We start from the raw sequence: 17,390 nt of genomic DNA, 5'->3' as shown, positions 1-17,390 counted from the left end.
GAATCATGCAAGCGAAACGATAGATGAATGTGAATGGGCAAAGTTCGAGAAAGTGGAAGGAAAAATCTGGCGGCAATTATGCAATCTGAGTTATGCTGCGTCAATCGCGGCTCTTTGGCTCGAATTTGGCCTTCTTTCAACATATGTCTTAACAATGGCAGCTTGTTTAAGGTGGGGTAACACATTTATAAATGGTCAGGAGAATCTATTAAGGTTGGCATTGCATAAGGAAATTTCCGTTAATATGTTATCGAAAAGTATAATTTTTGGAATTATTTAAAGGCTTTAGGCAGTTTTGGTATAGATTTTGAAGGGGCAGCAGGTTTGGATAAAATATCATTAAAGCATATAATTAAAAGAACTATATATGTGATTTCACAGGAAAGAGATCAGAAAATATGCCGTGTGAATGGAAGGTTGGACTGTATTGCGGAGAGCTCCACAGTTAAAAATCCTCAGCCGTATGTTCTTTGGAACTTGAATCATGGAGTTCGCAGGGTGATTTTATTATTAAGAATGAACCTGCTACCTCTGAGGATTATAACAGATGCCTGGGAGGGTATCCCCAAAAATGAAAGACACTGTGATTTATGCAATGGCGGCATACAAGACCTTAACCATGTTTTGATTGTGTGCCCAGCACTTCTTTCAATACGCCGCAAATATCTAAGGCATGTTTTTTTACAGTAAAAAATCTCAACAGCAGAACAGGCCCGCAACTTTCTTCTGCTCCCCCCATCTGAATTGATTTGTTTTAAAATCTTTTGTTTTTTTAAAGAATTTTTGAATGTTTATTAAATATTTGTGGGCGAGGCTGTCCCGAAGGTTTTTTATAATATTGTGCGATATGATTGCATGCATTAGCACTTTTTTATGCACTTAAGCATTTTAATCAGTTATTAAATGTGATAATCTATATTCAACCCTAATTGTGTATTAGCATTCCTGTATGATAGTTAATTTACCATGCGCATCTCCTTAGAAACATAGTTTCTAGTAAGTCATTTGTGAGAAATGTCCTAGAATAGGGTATTCAATGCACTGGCACTTTATGTAACGCATTAGCACTCTATTTAGCACTTCTGCTATTACTATTCCATGATCATCTCCCTCAAAAAGTTTTTAACTATTTATGTAAATTGTTATGTGTATATTGGATGATAATTGTACTTTTATCTTAAATATGTGCCCCCCAAACGTAGGTTATTTTATAAACCAGGGTGATAGCCAAAAGTTTTACCCACCTGATAATGATTGTTATTGGATGCAAGTGTACTCTACTAGAAAATTGTTGTCCACCGTAGTGACAAACTTAATGAAGAAAAGAGATTACTACCCCTGGGAGGATGCATTTTAGGAAAACTGTAGTTGTAACTTTTTGTGTTTTAGACACTGATTTTTGTTGTGCTCCGTATTGCAGAGTCTAATGAAGAAAAGTGATTACATACTCTTAGGTATAATCTAGGAAAATTGAAGTTGTATTTTTATTTTCTCGTGTTTTAAATATTATGAGTTGTATGAAATGTTGTTTTATCTGTATTTTATGTGGAATTCTTTGGAATTCCAAATCAAAATAAAATAAATAGAATTGGGTGATAATGTATTGAGCTTTCTCGATAATATGCCCGATGGTTTTCTTCATTTTTCTCCCACCTGAGTTATAATCTCATTTTCACAAGTTCTTTTAAACAAATGTTAACACATTTAGCTTTGCTGATGGCGTTTTCATTACTTTTACTGTCACCTTTATTTTTCGAAATAGCATCATTATTCCATTAAAGATACAGTTTTATGTTTTTCTTTCCCTGTACTTTGAATCCCACATCCATAAGGCTTAAAAACAAGAATGATTTCAAGTAGGAGGGGCTTATTTAGGCATTCATTTAAGGTAAGAGGATAATGATTAATACAAGTTGTATTGTTAGTGGCTGCTTGCAAGTGCTGATCTAGGGTGAGCAAGCTGAATGCTGACCCCAGAAAATCCTTGGGACACTATATTGAGGACACAATATAAAAAAATCAACATGTAAGTAAGTTGTATGTTCTATACTGAACTCCACCTATACAGTACTTAAATCTTCATGGTACATTGATGTGGAGTTAGGAATACTAAATCTATACTTCAGATATGCACTTACCTTTAGATATTTTGTCCCTCAATTGTGTCCTTGATATGTCTGTACCAAAATATTCAGGGGTGGTATTCAGATTCACAACACCTGTCCAGGGTGGGTGGAACTTCATACATTAGTGCCATAACAAGAAAAACAGGGGCAAGAAGGCAAAGTGATGGGTGATATGCCAGCGCCACTAATCCAGTCACTGACTTAAAATACAGAAATAGTTTACCACAGTCAGAGCCGTGCCTACCTTCTTTAGGAGGGTGTCTTGAGTATGTCAAGAGAATGTCACACAAACCCACATATTCTGCCAATTCAGATGTATGCTTCAGTCACACCATAAATGCACCATTGCCATTTTATTTGATTGCATTTCGGGGTAAAAAGAAGCCCACAAGGATTCAATTGCTACTCTCAGCTGTCACTAGATGAAACTTTTGGTAGAAAACATGAGACCCGATACTACCAAGGCAGACATATAACTGAGGGGTATAGTGGGAGAAGTTTCATGAATGCTACTATATTAGCAGGTACCCATTAGACTGTTTCCACACTAAAATAACCTTTTAGCCCACTTTCCTTTAAGGAAATTGACCCCAGCTTTGTGACCCCAGTGCATTGCTGCAGTGTCTCAGTTGCTGCTGCTGTCAGGTGTAGCAGCGTAGGAGAGAACAGTGGGAGAGTAGGAGGTGAGCTGCTAAAGTCAGCCCAGGGGTACAGTCTGTACGTTGCACAAGTGGCCACTCTTAGTATCGATGCAGGTTGCACCAGAAAATCTCACTGGCTTCCTCCCATTTGTCCTGCGGAGGTGGAAGAAGAGGAGGGGAGCGTATATGCAAAGGCTGACCGCCTGTCTCTGAGGTTGTTGAGGACACCAAGACCACCGCACCCCATGGGTAGGGACACAGATTCTTTAAATGCATTCAAATAAACAAAATGGACGTGACGGGTAAATGTTTTTGAGCACCTTCTTTTCAGAATTAGTAAAGCTCTAGGAGTTCTCAGTGAGTGAAATTGAAGAATACTTTCACATTCTCTGAGGTCACATTTGTTTTAGGCTATAATAAAAACACAATTTCATGACATGAGGTGTGGATCAGAAACATTTCCGACTGGTGCTATTAATTTTGTTGTAAAGGCAGAGCTTGGTGCTAGCACATTTTAACACCATATTATGAAAGCAGTGTTGCAGTAGAAGCAATAAACTGGTTTTCCTAGCACTGGGACCAATCTAGTAATTGTAGATACCCTTAAATTCTATACTCAGGATGTCTAGTTGTTGGCCACCAAATGAGGACCAGTAATTGGCAACCAACTCACAAATTGCAGATCAGGTTCACATATATTAATCTCATAAAATGCTACAAAAATAGAGGATTGCAACTGGAAGACCCACCGCCTAAAGTTGTTCAGTCTGACAAGGGTCAAACAAACCAATAGCTCTACTGTGGCTAAACAAAACAAGAGCAAAGTATCCGATGTTCTGGAAACAATCTATGACTTTCTCTATCATGCACTTAGAAATCAGATAATGGTAAGAACAGTTTCTGTAGAAAGAACATTAAGACACCATAACAGACTCAGACAAATTTAGATGATTTGGTTATTGTATTAAAGATTCAGAATCAATGTATATAAGTAACATTTTAAGAAGCTCGGTCATAAATCTAACAGCTCAAACTATAAACCCACACATTTAGTTATTGAGTCAATTACTAAAAAAAAGAATCCATAGATGATATTTTGGAATTAATATTTCCTACCACCAACAAAGGCAAGAGGATTGTTTGCAAGCGTTCTCTTAGCATGGGAAAAGGGATCAAGTTAAAGTACACCAGGGAAACGTCCAAGGGTATGGGCAAGAAATTAAAGCATAAATCAGCACAGATCAAGTCTGGTCTCTCACCAGACAGCCCCTAATAGTCCAGAAGACAAGTTTCTCAGAAAGGGGAAAAAGGCAACGGGAATGAAAAAATAGTCCAGCAGGCAGTCGACAATCGAGGAGGGAGGGGAATGAAGAAGGGGTACCCCTCCTCCTAGGAAAGTCACTTTTTATACTCCATATTGTTTTCTATGACATCAGTAGTCACCATACAATAATCTGATCATCATGTGGTCATTTTTAACATCTCCAGGTACAAATTGATACTCCATCAAACTTTCCCATGCTCACTATAAAAAACAACTGTCCATTCCGTTCTCACAGGTTAGTTGACAAAAAGCTTATTTACTTTTTTGCTTTCCAGGGATATAGCATAAAGGTTAGGTTCCCATCAATTCACACACAAAGAAATCCTGGAGAAGTGTCTCTTGTTGCTTAAACAATGTTACATGAGCAGAAAAAATAAAGCAACATTTGAGGAAATGTATCAAAAATCCATTACATCAGGCTATAAATGAATGCAGCCTAAGGAGAAAGGTCAGTTCAATGTATTTTAAAGTTAGCATTTCTTCTTTAGTAAAAATAAATACCTTATTAAGTTCAAGCATACTGAAATAAATGTAACATATCATATATGAGCATATTTGTAGGGCTGTCAGTGAAATTACACAAAAATGCTCAACGTCAATTAAGGCCTACAACCACAATTTCAAAATTCACTACATGTAAACTATTTCTAAACGTCATAAGTTTTAACAATCAGAAGTTACCACTGGCTAACAATCAAAAACCGGATTAAATTTAAATCACTCTGTTTGACTTTCAAAGCTATCCATAACCAAGGGCCGAAGTTTCTCCAGGAGCAGCTCTTTATTTACCGTCCGTCAAGACAACTTAGGTCAATGTCGATGCATCAATTAGCAGTACCTCGTACTAGGACGGTCACCTGGGGAGACAGGCGTTTTACGGTGACTGAAGCCAGACTTTGGAACTTGCTCCCGCTAACAATAAGATCGAGTCAATCCCTTCTCCGGTTCAGGAAACTGTTGAAGACGTGGTTGTTTAACCAGTAATGAGTCCATTTAGCCACATGTTGCCGCCTTCAGAGACCCTAAGTGAAATCGTAGCGCCAAGACGCCCACGGGCATACGTATGCGCTTTACAAATTGTAATAATAAATAAATAAATAAAAATAAAATAGTTTTTTTGGTTATAAAGTGCTTATACTGAAAGTTTCAGTCATATAACACATTGCATATATGAATTGTACCATTGTCAAGTTTGTTATGGCGCTCTACAATGTAGTGAAGTGAATAGAAATGCTTTAAGATATAAGGTAATCAATTAATAAACATATTAAATTCATTATTTTATTAATCCTACTGTTTCTACTGAGTCAAGCACACTTGTACAGTGTTGTGACTTCAGTTTTTCTCAGTTTCAGCGTAGTTTGTCTAGACATGTGCAAAGTGCACATTTATGCTTTTGTTGTCGAGACTGGTTTATGTGTTGTGTAAAGCATGATCAGCTTTTATGAAGGTAGGAATGAGTGACAAAAGTGTTGGTGCATATTTCTTGTGGGACATTTTGTTGTAGTGGCTATCTATTCCATTTCTTTTTATTGTGCTGCTGTTTTGTTCTGCATGGCTTAAATGTAATATTGTTGTATATTATGTTGCTCTCTGTTTTGAATGTTTTTTTGTGATGTGACATGTAAATTTAATTGTATCATTATGTTGTTTTCTTTTAATATCTCAACAAATGTTGCTACATTTCCAGTCAAAAGTAGCATATACTTTAAAAGTTCCTGTACCGCGGGACCATTTACCACTTTCTAATGTGGTAAAATTGCGTTGCTCCAGTTCTTCATTTAGTTAATACACCAGTGAGGCCAAAACTGTGACAGAGCCCTTGTTTTAAAATAGCACTTGCTGTGCTGAATTTATTTCATAAGGTCCCAGATCTGCAGCCATCGACTGAACTTGTGCGCCTTTAGAAAGAATCTTTTGACGCCACCAAACTTTAGTATGATAATGTGTGTTTTTTTTCTGTCAGTCCATCCTCCCACCTGCAAATAGCAGCAAGCAGTACATAAATCTATCCAATTGGATCATGAATTAGCAGCGAGTCCCAAACCCATATTGACAGGATAATTAAATGGTTCAGAGAAGTCAACTCTCATTTCAGCATCTAAAGAAAGGAAGAAATAAAAAAGGCGAGAAAATTTATGGTGGTTTTAAACCAACCTGACATCCATCCCAACATGCCATCTGTTATTGGCTAATAGTCCACACACAATGATAGAGACCATCTCTTTAACTTTAAGGCATGTCAGTCTATTAACACGCTGCAGCTCTTTCAGTGGGCTCGGCTCACTGACAACATTTTCTAGAAACTACTAGAGATAGAAACGAAAATACTAGTACTTTGAATGACTTTAATAGCGATGCAGATGCTAATTTACAAGCAAGCATGTAAACAGATCTACTAACAATTGAGATTCGAAAATATTTGAAAAGTGAGTACATTTTTCACTTCATTTTCTGGCAACCGGGTGTCATTGATTAGCTTACAACACTGCTTATATCAGTGGCCCATGCAAATATGAAATAAAACCCTTACCATGCCATAACTAAACAAGATAAACGCTCGGATAAATGTTAGATAGTTATAGATAAATATAGATATTTAAATATATTGCTATATATTCGCACAAAAAATAAAGGCTAAAGGAATCTTATAGTTATGTGAAAATGTCAGTTAAAACATAACTTCTTAAGCTACCAAAACCATTGAAATTCACCAGTTACAGTTATCTCAAGTAATTATACTTCGCACCATTACCATGTACAGTTTTGTCATCTTTTTTTGCTTAAAATTTGTGTATTGGGATTTTACATTTCTTATTACTTGTTGACATCTTTACATTATTACACTGTTTTGACACACAATTACAGTTCGGTGCGGAGTACTTGTAATCATAAGCATACACATTGTTACTGATGCGCAACCATATAATAGTTAGACATTGGCACATTGTTGTCATGTTATGATGTAATTTTAGAAGTTGCAGTAATGTTATCAATGATGTCTTAGAAAATTTCAGGAGTGATTTAATATGTGAGGTCATTAGCTGTCCATTCACTGTGACATATGTAAAAAAAAAAGCTTTTTGACCTGATTGGTTCAGGGATCTCCACCAGGCCTAGCAGTCAGGGTATCCCTACCCTGCCACCTATGTCTTGTATGTTATCCTTTTTCAAGACAGGGGACTAAGTCTCAGAGTCCTAAAATGTCTGCCACAAAATTGTTGTTGTGGCAGCCAATCAGATGTTATCTTTTATTTTGTCAGATCAGCAGAGGATTTGTGTGTCTGTGTGTGTGTGTGTGTGTGTGTATATATATATATATATATATATATATATATATATATGTTAAAAAAAATATATATATATACATATTCACTGAAAAAACCATAGGTTTCACACCAGTTATAGTTACCTGGAAATTTTACTGACATAAAACCATTGAAATTCCCATGTTATAGTTAGTTGGACTCACTATAACTTGCGCGTGAAATGCACTGCTGATGACATCACATATTACATCACTCATGACATGGTCAGTGACATCACTCATGACATAACTGATGACACCATCCAGTGAATGTGTGTCTTTCTGAAAAATAAATATGCTTTATATATGTATATGTAAAGGTCGATGGAAGAATAAATGTTTAAATAAGTGTCTAAATGCATGTTTTTTTTTTTTTTAAATTGATTGAATAACTGGCTTATTAAGTGTATCTTAGTGAATACATATATTAGCGAGTAATGTTTAAATATTTAAATATAAATTATTATTATTAAGTGTATCTTAGTGAATACATAAATTAGCGAGTAATGTTTAAATATTTAAATATATGTATCAGTGTTTCACTTTGTGTATAAGTGGCTGCATGGGTTGGTGAGTAGCTACATGTGTGTGTATATGGGTTATTAGATGTTTTTTTTAGTATCTTTATAATTGTCTGTTTGATTTGGTGGGGGTGTTACTTAGCACATAGATGCATCAATGACTGACTCACTGTTTGTATGTGTTTTGAAGACAGCATATGTGCCGGACTGTATGGGTGAATGAGTGTTTATATGTATGTGTTAGTAAGTGAATGACTGTCTCACTAGTGTCTTTATCAGTAACTACATAAGTTTTAATCAAGTATATGTGAGTATTGATGTATATAAGTGAGTATATGTGAGAGTGAGAGATTGAAAGAGTTCTTGTTTTGATAAGTATGTGTTTCTATAAGTGATTGTTTAAGAGAGTAAGTATGTGTAAGTTTCCTTAGAAGTAAGGTGGTAGTGTGTGTATAGCTGTATATGCAAAAAAATGGATGTTCAATAGTTTATTTACATGTGTGAGTATGTGTGTGAGCAACTTTTGGAAGACTGTCGGTGTGTTAACGGATGTAAAGGTGTCTCACTACATATGATAAGTGAGTATATGTATGAATGACTATATAGAACTGTTGGTGAATGAGTGGATGTGTATATAAATGGTGGAATTACTGAATTGGTTGTTGTAACTGGTATAGGTATCTCCACTTTTTTGTAAATGTTAGTTTCTATTTTTGAATATGTGTTTCAAGGGTTATTTTACAGTGAAAGGAGGTCAGTCACTCTATCACAAGGATGGTGTCATCAGTGATGTCATGAGTGATGTCACTGACCATGTCATGAGTGATGTAATATGTGATGTCATCAGCAGAGCATTACACGCGCACGTTATAGTGAGTCCAACTAACTATAACGTGGGAATTTCAATGGTTTTATGTCAGTAAAATTTCCAGGTAACTATAACTGGTGTGAAACCTATGGTTTTTTCAGTGAATTTAATAGGTTTTTTAAATGCTAATTCCTAACTATAACTGGTGTGAAACCTATGGTTTTTTTAGTGAATGTCATAGGTTTTTTTAAATGCTAATTCCTAACTATATATAAGGCCCCAAACCTATGTTTTTTTCAGTGAATTTAGAAATTTTGTTAATAGCAAATGTCTATAGCAATGAAATGTAATATTTTTGAAAATGAATAAATCCTATATTATATTTGTATTTAAAACAATTTTTTTAATGTATATATATATATTTTTTTGTAAAAAAAAAATTTGCCCTGGAGCGCTCGCGGGGGTCGCGCCCCGGTGAGTGCCCCGGAAAGCGTAGTATTTTGAAGCGCCCCAGGGCGCGCTCTGGAGAGCGTCCCAATAGCGCTATTGCCGCAAACGAAAACTTCATCGTGACGTAGCCGCGTCCACGTGATACGCACAGCGTAAGCGCACCCGGAAGCACTTGAGCGAATGCGATCGCGCAACGTAAACAACCGACGCGCTTACGCGGCGCGACCCGGGGCGCGCCCACGGGCGCGTCGCCTAATCGCGTCAGTTCATGTGACCTGAAAATAACACTTTTAATTGGTGCAGAACAGTTTTGGTTTCATAATGATGAAATCCCTAGTCTTGTGACCTGAAAATAACACTTCTCATTGGTTCAGGACATTTTTTTTTTCCAAATGATGAAAGACCCCACCTTTTTTCCTTATTCTGACTTTGTCCTATGACTGAGGAAGACCTGTTTTGAAATCTTTGAGGTATATTTTGTACTTTGAAATGGCTACAGTAGCAGCATCAGCTGGAGCATCTGCACCACCACCACCACCAAGAGGACCACCACAACATCACATTGGTGGTCAAGAAGAAGAGGAGGAGGAAGAGGAGGAGGGGACGAGGAGGAGGTGGCTGGAAGAACACAATACTGCATACCAACCCAGCCACACATTGTATGGGAGGTTTTTTTCCATCCCTGAGGGAAAAAAGAAAGTGAATGCGGCAAAGGTGACTTGCCTTATCTGTGACATGGAACTCTCAAGGGGTAACCCACATAAAAAATATTCATTTGGGAACAATACCATGATAAGGCACATGCAGCGCAAGCATCCTAACAACTATGCTGCCGCAGAGATGAGAGAACTGGCCAGCAACCCTCCCCAATCTACACCCAGCACCTCCAAACGAAAACAACCCACTCCATCGGGACCAGAGACAAGGGAGACAATCCCTTGCATTCAACCACGGGTTGGAGAATTTAGGGTCACCTATATTTTTTGTGGTAAGACCATCTCCTATGGTGAGAAGAGCCTAAAGCTCCTCCTCCTTGCTGGTGACAACCACAATTGCCCCCAAAAACCCTAATATTTTCCTGATTTTTTTTGCTCCTGTTGAGCCATTTTCAATTCCGTTTCCCCATAAAAATAACCAAAAAAAACACAAAATAGTTCATAAAAGCCCAAAAAAGTACAAAATGTTCAAAAAACATTAAAAAAAATATAAAACAACAAAAAGAAGAAAAAAAACAGTTCTTTTTAGAAGTACCTCCAATTTCTAAAAAAAAGGCTACATTTTTTTAAAACTCTATCATTCATTTTTCCCCATGGGACGCTCCCCGGTCCGCTCCCCGGTGCGCGTACCAGGCGCTCCCCCCGCGCAAATCCCCCCCAAAAATTTCTTTCACCCGCGGGCCCTTTTATAGCCCCCACATCAAACCTAGGGGGTCAAGGGGGGTCTACTCTGCCCCCTTATGGTCATTTCCTCCTTTGTTTTTCCCACCTCTTGTGTCTCAATCCTACCGAGACACAAGATGGCGGCCGCTCCGGACTGTTTCGAATGTTTACAGACACCCGAGAGCCAATCAGCTTTCCTTGCGCACCTCGCGTAGCGCGCCCAGAGCGTACCGGGGTGCTGCCATAGATATATGTATTTTTTTAACCTAAATTACTCAAAAACCACTGGAGCACATATCTTGAGACATAGCAAAGGCACATCGGGCTACCAGTCCCTACAATTTTGCCAAGTTTGGTGGAAATCCATTCAGCCGTTCGGGCTAAAAGTGAGGTCGACCGCCCTATGGAAATTAACATGGGGAAAACACGTTTTGGGACCCCCCTTTTATCTCGGCCCCCGCTTGACGAATCCCCCCAAATTTTCAAGGAAGGACCAGAGCTCCGCAAGGCAAATTTGAGGAAATTTTCAGGCAGAGTCGTCAACCGGCGCCAAAGTTATTCCCAATAGAATTTTGAGATTTTGCATTGAAAAAAATCCTAACTATAACTACCTACTGGCGACCGCTATATATATATATATATATATATATATATATATATCCTACTGACGGTCGCCAGTAGATAGTTATAGTTAGGACCTAGTTTCCATAGGAAAAGCATTTTTTGCTTTCCCAATAACTTTGGCACCGGTTGACAAATCTTCGCGAAATTTTTAAAACTTGTCGCCCGTTCTTGTCAGCTCCTATCCTGAAGGTTTTGGGGTGATTTACTAAGTGGCGGTCGAAAAAAAGGGCGGTCCCAAAACGTGTTTTCTCCATGTTATTTTCCATAGGAAACTTTAGACGCGGCTACAACCTGAACTGCTGAACGGAATTATACCAAATTTGGCAAAAAGGTAGCCCTTGTTTCAGAAAGAGCCCTTCTGTTTTTAAATGGTGTAAATCCGTTGGATAGTTTCTGAGAAATAAAAAAAAGAGGTTGAAAAATGAATTTCCTATAGGAAACTTTAGACACGGCTACAGCTGAAACTGCTGAACAGAATTACACAAAATATGGCAAAAAGGTAGTGCTTGGTTCACAAAGCGCCCCTTTTTTTAAATGGTGTTTATACGTTCAGTAGTTGCTGAGAAAATAAATAAGTTTTGATATTTAGAGGCATGGAGGATCTGCGGACCCTCCCGACCGCAAGCTTTATTCTAATTGTCTGTCAACACTGGTGCGCAAATCCAGCCGAGAAAAAAAAAACAACAAAGCACGGTCTCCCGCGCTTTGTTGTCTCGAAACCCCGGTATCGCCAGGTCCCGGGGCCGTGGAAAAAAAGTGTGGGGGGTCCAATCTCCCCCCACACTGCCCTGGGGACCGCCTCCTCCCGGGGCAATACTAATGAGTTACGGTGGGCATGCCGCCCCCCCCGCAGCCCGGGGACCACCACCCCGGGGCTTTTAATAATTATTTAGCAGGGCGTGTTTGCACACATGTCACTTCAGGCCCACCCCTCCCTTCACCACTGTGCAAGCACCCCCTTGGGGCATTTTAAGTTACGGGATAAAGTCCCCTTGAATCCTGATGGTCCCTGTGGTTCAACTAGCCCACCAGGTACCTCCAGTAAGCGCCACAGAGCTGCATTGCAGAGAGGAGTAAAAAGAGGAATGCCTGGACCACCTCTCTGTAAAGCAGGTCTGTGGCGCTTACTGTAGGTACCTGGTGGGCTAGTTGGCCTCCAGGGACCCTCAGGATTGAAGGGGAATTAATTCCCCAACTCAAAATGCACCTGTTAGACCTGGCATCATTGGCGTGAGTCTCCCTTCCATTTTGACGAATTGCCTCCTCTGTTTTTGATATGTTTTTGCTAGTTATATGCTTTGGGCACTGTGCCACTGCTATTCAGTGCCACAGCGCAAGTGCTCCCTATGTTAAACTGATGTACTAATTAGTGATTCCATGATTGGATTATTTGAATTACTTGTCAGGCCCTATTACAGTGCACCATGTTTGCCCAGGGCTTGTAAATCAAATGCTGCTGGTGGGCTTGCAGCACTGGTTGTGCCACCCACAGAAGCAGCTTGTAAAGTGTGTCTCAGGCCTGCCATTGCAAGGCCTATGTGCAGTCTGTGACTGCCATGTCAACTTGGCAGGTGCACCCACTTGCCTGTCCCTAAACCTTCCCTTTGCTTCATATCAGACACCCCTGTGGTAGGCCCAAGGGCAGGGTGCATTGTAAGTATAAGGTAGGGCATGCTCTGGTGTGTGTAGCATGTCCTAATAGTGAATTACAGCCATTTTCGTTTTTACTATTGCAAGGCTACCTGTTCTCCATAGGCTAAATTGGGCAGTTAGATTATTACATTCTTATAATCATAACTGACTCAGGGAACATGTTAGAAATTCGAATTTATTGTGCGTGAACTCAGAATGATAAAATACATCTTTTAGTAAAGTTGGTTTTAACACTCTTTGTTTGAAAATACAATTTTTAGAAAGTAGGTCTTTGCTTGCCTAACTGTCCCAGCCTGCCTCTGTTAGGTTGTGTATTCCTTGTTTGGGTTTGTGAGTGACAGTCTGGGGATTCCAGGAGACAGGCTTGGGCAGCCCAGTGTGAATAGAGAGATCTGCATCTAGATGGGAGGGAGGAGTTGCACCTGGGACCTGAATAGGGCTGGGCATTCCCTCTACAATGCTGGCTCCACCTCCTGTGGTGTGTCTGATGTCTCTGCCCTGCACTGTGAAAGGAGAGAAGGAATCATGTCAACAAAGTGCTTCAGAGCTGCACGTTCCCTCCCCTGTGGCGGCTCTACCTCCCGTGGGGCGGCTGATGTCTCTGCCCTGCACACTGAAAGGAAGGAAGGAGTCATGTAAACAAAGTGCTCAGGAACTGGTTTGGACTAGGCAGAGGCCTCTCTGCCTTCAGAGAACAAAGGATTTTGGGGTATAAATATTGGGACCCTGATCCCAAGAAATTAGATCACTTCTTGAACAAGAAACATTTTGCCAAGGAGAAGAACCAAGGAAGCTGCAGGAGTTTGATTGACCCTCTGCCAGTGTGCTGCTTGCTGGGTTGGCCTGAAGTGATTGCTTCATTACCAAGGAAAGGAGAAGGAACTTTTTAAGGACTTTCGTTATCTACAGCATATTTTCCAAGGGCTTGAACTGTGCTTGCCTCCTGCTGGAGTCTCAGGGACAAAAGACTTAATCTCCAGCTCCCCTCTGAATTTCCTTGCTGGAAATTCTATCTACAGACATTTGTGTGTCGCTGGGAGCTGGAAGCACGATTCATTGAGAGGAAGCGTGTCGCCGCCCTCGCTAAAAATTGTCGCATCGCTGGAGAAGCGAGCCTTCGCAGCATCTCCCTGGAAACGTGCCTTCGTCAAAGCTGCCTGCTGTCGCATCACAGGAGAAGCGTGACGCCATTGAGAAAGTCACCATTGCATCACCGGAGAAGTGTGTCGCAGGGCCTGTCACAGCTCCAAAGTACAGAGTTGTCGCAAGGCGACTAAGGCATCTATGCATCATCATCGCATCATCGCATCAAGGGCGCCATCTTTACACATCGCAACCGGATCATTGCATCGCATCAAGGCGCCATCTTGCACATTGCAATGGGCCCGCAGGTCGAGAATCTACGCATCAGGCCCGCACCAGTAAGGATCACGACGCATCCCCTACTCAGCGCAAGCATTGAGGCCCGACCCATCCTTTCCCCCGGATCACAGAACTGACGTAACTCCCCTTTTGCAAGTATTTTGTTCACTTTGTGTTACGCATCCAGGTACTTTGTTGAGAACTTTATCGCAGTTATCATCAACTTGAACTAAGCAACTTTAATCATTTTTAAGTCATCTTTAAGTACAGTATTGTGGATTTTTTTCGTTTGTGGTCTTGTGTTAAGTCTATATAAAGAATACTTATTTTTATAAAACCTGTGTTGTGTCCATCTGTAGTGTTTTCACTTTATTGCTGTGTATATTCACAAATGCTTAAAACACTGCCTCTGGGATAAGCCTGTCTGCTTGAGCCAAGCTAAATAGGGGGTGAGCAGGGGTTATTTAGGAGTGTAATCCCCTTATCCTGACTTAGAAGTAAGGGTCCCTATTTGGACAAAGTTAATTATCATTGCCAACTAGAGACCCCCAGATCCAACAGTGCCACAGGGCGTGTTTACACACGTGTCACCTCAGGCTCCGCCCCTCCCTTCACCATTGTGCAAAAGCGCCTGTGGTGCGTTTTAAGGGATGAAGTCCCCTTGAATCCTGAGGGTCCCTGGGGTACAACTAGCCCACCAGGTACCTCCAATAAGCGCCACAGTGCTGCACTGCAGAGAGGTGTAAAAAGGGGCACGGACTCGGGCCACCTTTCTGCAATGCAGCCCTGCGGCGCATACTGGAGGTGCCTGGTGGGCTAGTTGGACCCCAGGGACCCACAGTATTGAAGGGGAATTAATTAATTACCCAACTTAAAATGCGCCACAGGACGCGTTTGCAGGGTGTTGATGGGAGGTGGTGGCCTTTTTTTTATTTCTTTTTTTAGAAGGAGGGCTGCGTGGCCCCCTTCTTTTTGCTTTTTTTTGTCCCTGCAGACCAAATCCCCCAGGGCCTAACCCCTTTTGAAAAAAAAAACCATCAGAACAGGAAGCGGCCAATCTGCCCTGGGTACCCCATCCCCCGGGGCATGACCACATGTATTTATTTTTGTAAAGGAGGGGGCTGCGTGGCCCCCCTACCAAGGCCTCTATTGGCCCCGGGGACACCATCCACTGGGGCCGTCTTTTTTTATTTTTTATTTATTTATTTTTGGGATGGGGCCGCGTGGCCGCCCTCCTGGGCCACTTCTGGCCCTAGGGACCCCATCCACCTGGGCCTGGCCATTGCTTTTTTTATTTATTTTTCAGAGGGTGACCAATTATGGCTCTGGGGACCCCATCCCCTGGAGTTGGCCTGCCTTTTAAAAAAAAATATTCAAAGAGGAGGGGGCCGCTTGGCCCCCCGGGCCACTTGTGTCCCCGGGGACCCCTTCCTTCGGCCTGGCCACTTCATTGGGGTCCATGGGGGGGAGCCCCAATGCCCCCAAGGCTGGCTCCTGCCTCCTGCGGGAGACGGCAAATGCGACTACTAGTTAAAGTAGCATATTTCTGCACATCTGACTTAGAGGTAGTTTTAATCCCTCTGCCTTATTATGTACTAGGGCCTTACAGAGGAGGTCATGCTAATCACAAAGGTACCCCAATGCACATTGTTCCCTAGTGTCTGTAGGTGTTTTCACTGTATTCTAAGTGTCTTTTAGCGTAGCACCGGCTCTACGCCTGGTTAGTTAGAGTCAGTTACCACCAGTACCCGGCTGAAAAAGTTGTGTGCACAGGATGATTTTGCAACAAGGCCTTATTCTGCTCCTCTGTTGGCTCTTTCTGCACATGTCTTGCTTCTTCCTGCATCTTTCTTCGTCTTTGTGGACTTCTGTTGCTTCTTTCTGCATTTCGTTTGCTTCTTTCTGTACGTTTTTTCTTCTTTCTTCAAATCTCCTACCTCTGTAGGCATAGTTAGTAACTAGCATTTAAAAACCCATGTTTTAGTTAGAAATTAACATTCAAAAAAGCTTTGAAATTCACTGAAAAAGCCATAGGTTTCAGGCACGTTATAGTTGGAAATTAGCATTTAAAAAACCTTAGAAATTCACTGAAAACAACATAGGTTTTAGGGAAAGTTATAGTTACTTGGACTTTTCACTCATACAAAACCAGAGAAATTCCCCCGTTATAGTTAGTTCAGCTAACTATAACTCGCGTGCACGCAATGCACTGCTGATGACGTCACATATTTTATCACTCATGACATGGTCAGTGACATCACTGATGACATCTCAAATGACATCACTGATGACATCACTGATGACATCATCCATTTGATAATGTGATGCAACTTCTCACACCCTAATATAACCTTTGATACACCTGTCGTAGCAGGCCTCAGCCAGACCCGTCAGTGCAAGGGGTTCGCCCTTCTCTGCACAAAGTCCTCCGACCAATAGGAAGAAGTTGGCATAGAAACTGGAATAGAAAAAGTAACATTTATTATACCTCATGAGGTGGTGCTATGGTTCAAACAGTATCCTTCGGTATTGCAAGAAGTAGCACCCCTGGCTAAGAAACTATGGGTTATTTATACCGGCACAGGGGCTCAAAAGAAGGCGGTACAAACACAAGAGCACAGTTTATGTACATATAAGGCAATTTTGAAAGGCAAAATCGATCAGTGGAAGGAGCTAACAGTTTTGGGGGTCGACAAACACATTCCTATATGAAACTAATCACTAACAGATGTGGACCCTACTTGACATGCGCGAAAGTGAGGGGATGCTAAATATAACTTGTTGCCGGGCAGATTTCAAGTGCTGTAGACAGGAAGATAAGACAAAGCACATGGTCGGCACGAGGCAGCATGTAGCAGACAAGATGGCTGCCGTAAATACAAAATGGAGTCCAATAAATGTCAAGATAATAGCTAGAACTAAGATGTCTTCTGCAAATGCTTAATCTAATCGCTGTCAAATTACAACAGACGACCCTTTCAGCATTAGCTGAAGACATCCACTTTTTTGGGGTAGTCTAAATATTCATCCTGTACATCTATTCGCATCATGTCAGCTACTTCCTTATCTAGCATGTGTTGTGTTTCCATTTTTACAACATCCTTCCTGGTTGGTGTACAAGCAGTAATGCACATAGAACATAGCTTTGGGCCACAATGGATACACATACAACAGGTGAAAATCACTGTAATTGTG

This window comes from Lissotriton vulgaris, chromosome 6 (genome assembly GCF_964263255.1).
Source record: "Lissotriton vulgaris chromosome 6, aLisVul1.2, whole genome shotgun sequence".
Lineage (NCBI taxonomy): Eukaryota > Metazoa > Chordata > Amphibia > Caudata > Salamandridae > Lissotriton > Lissotriton vulgaris.
Note: the sequence above shows the minus strand (reverse complement) of the source record.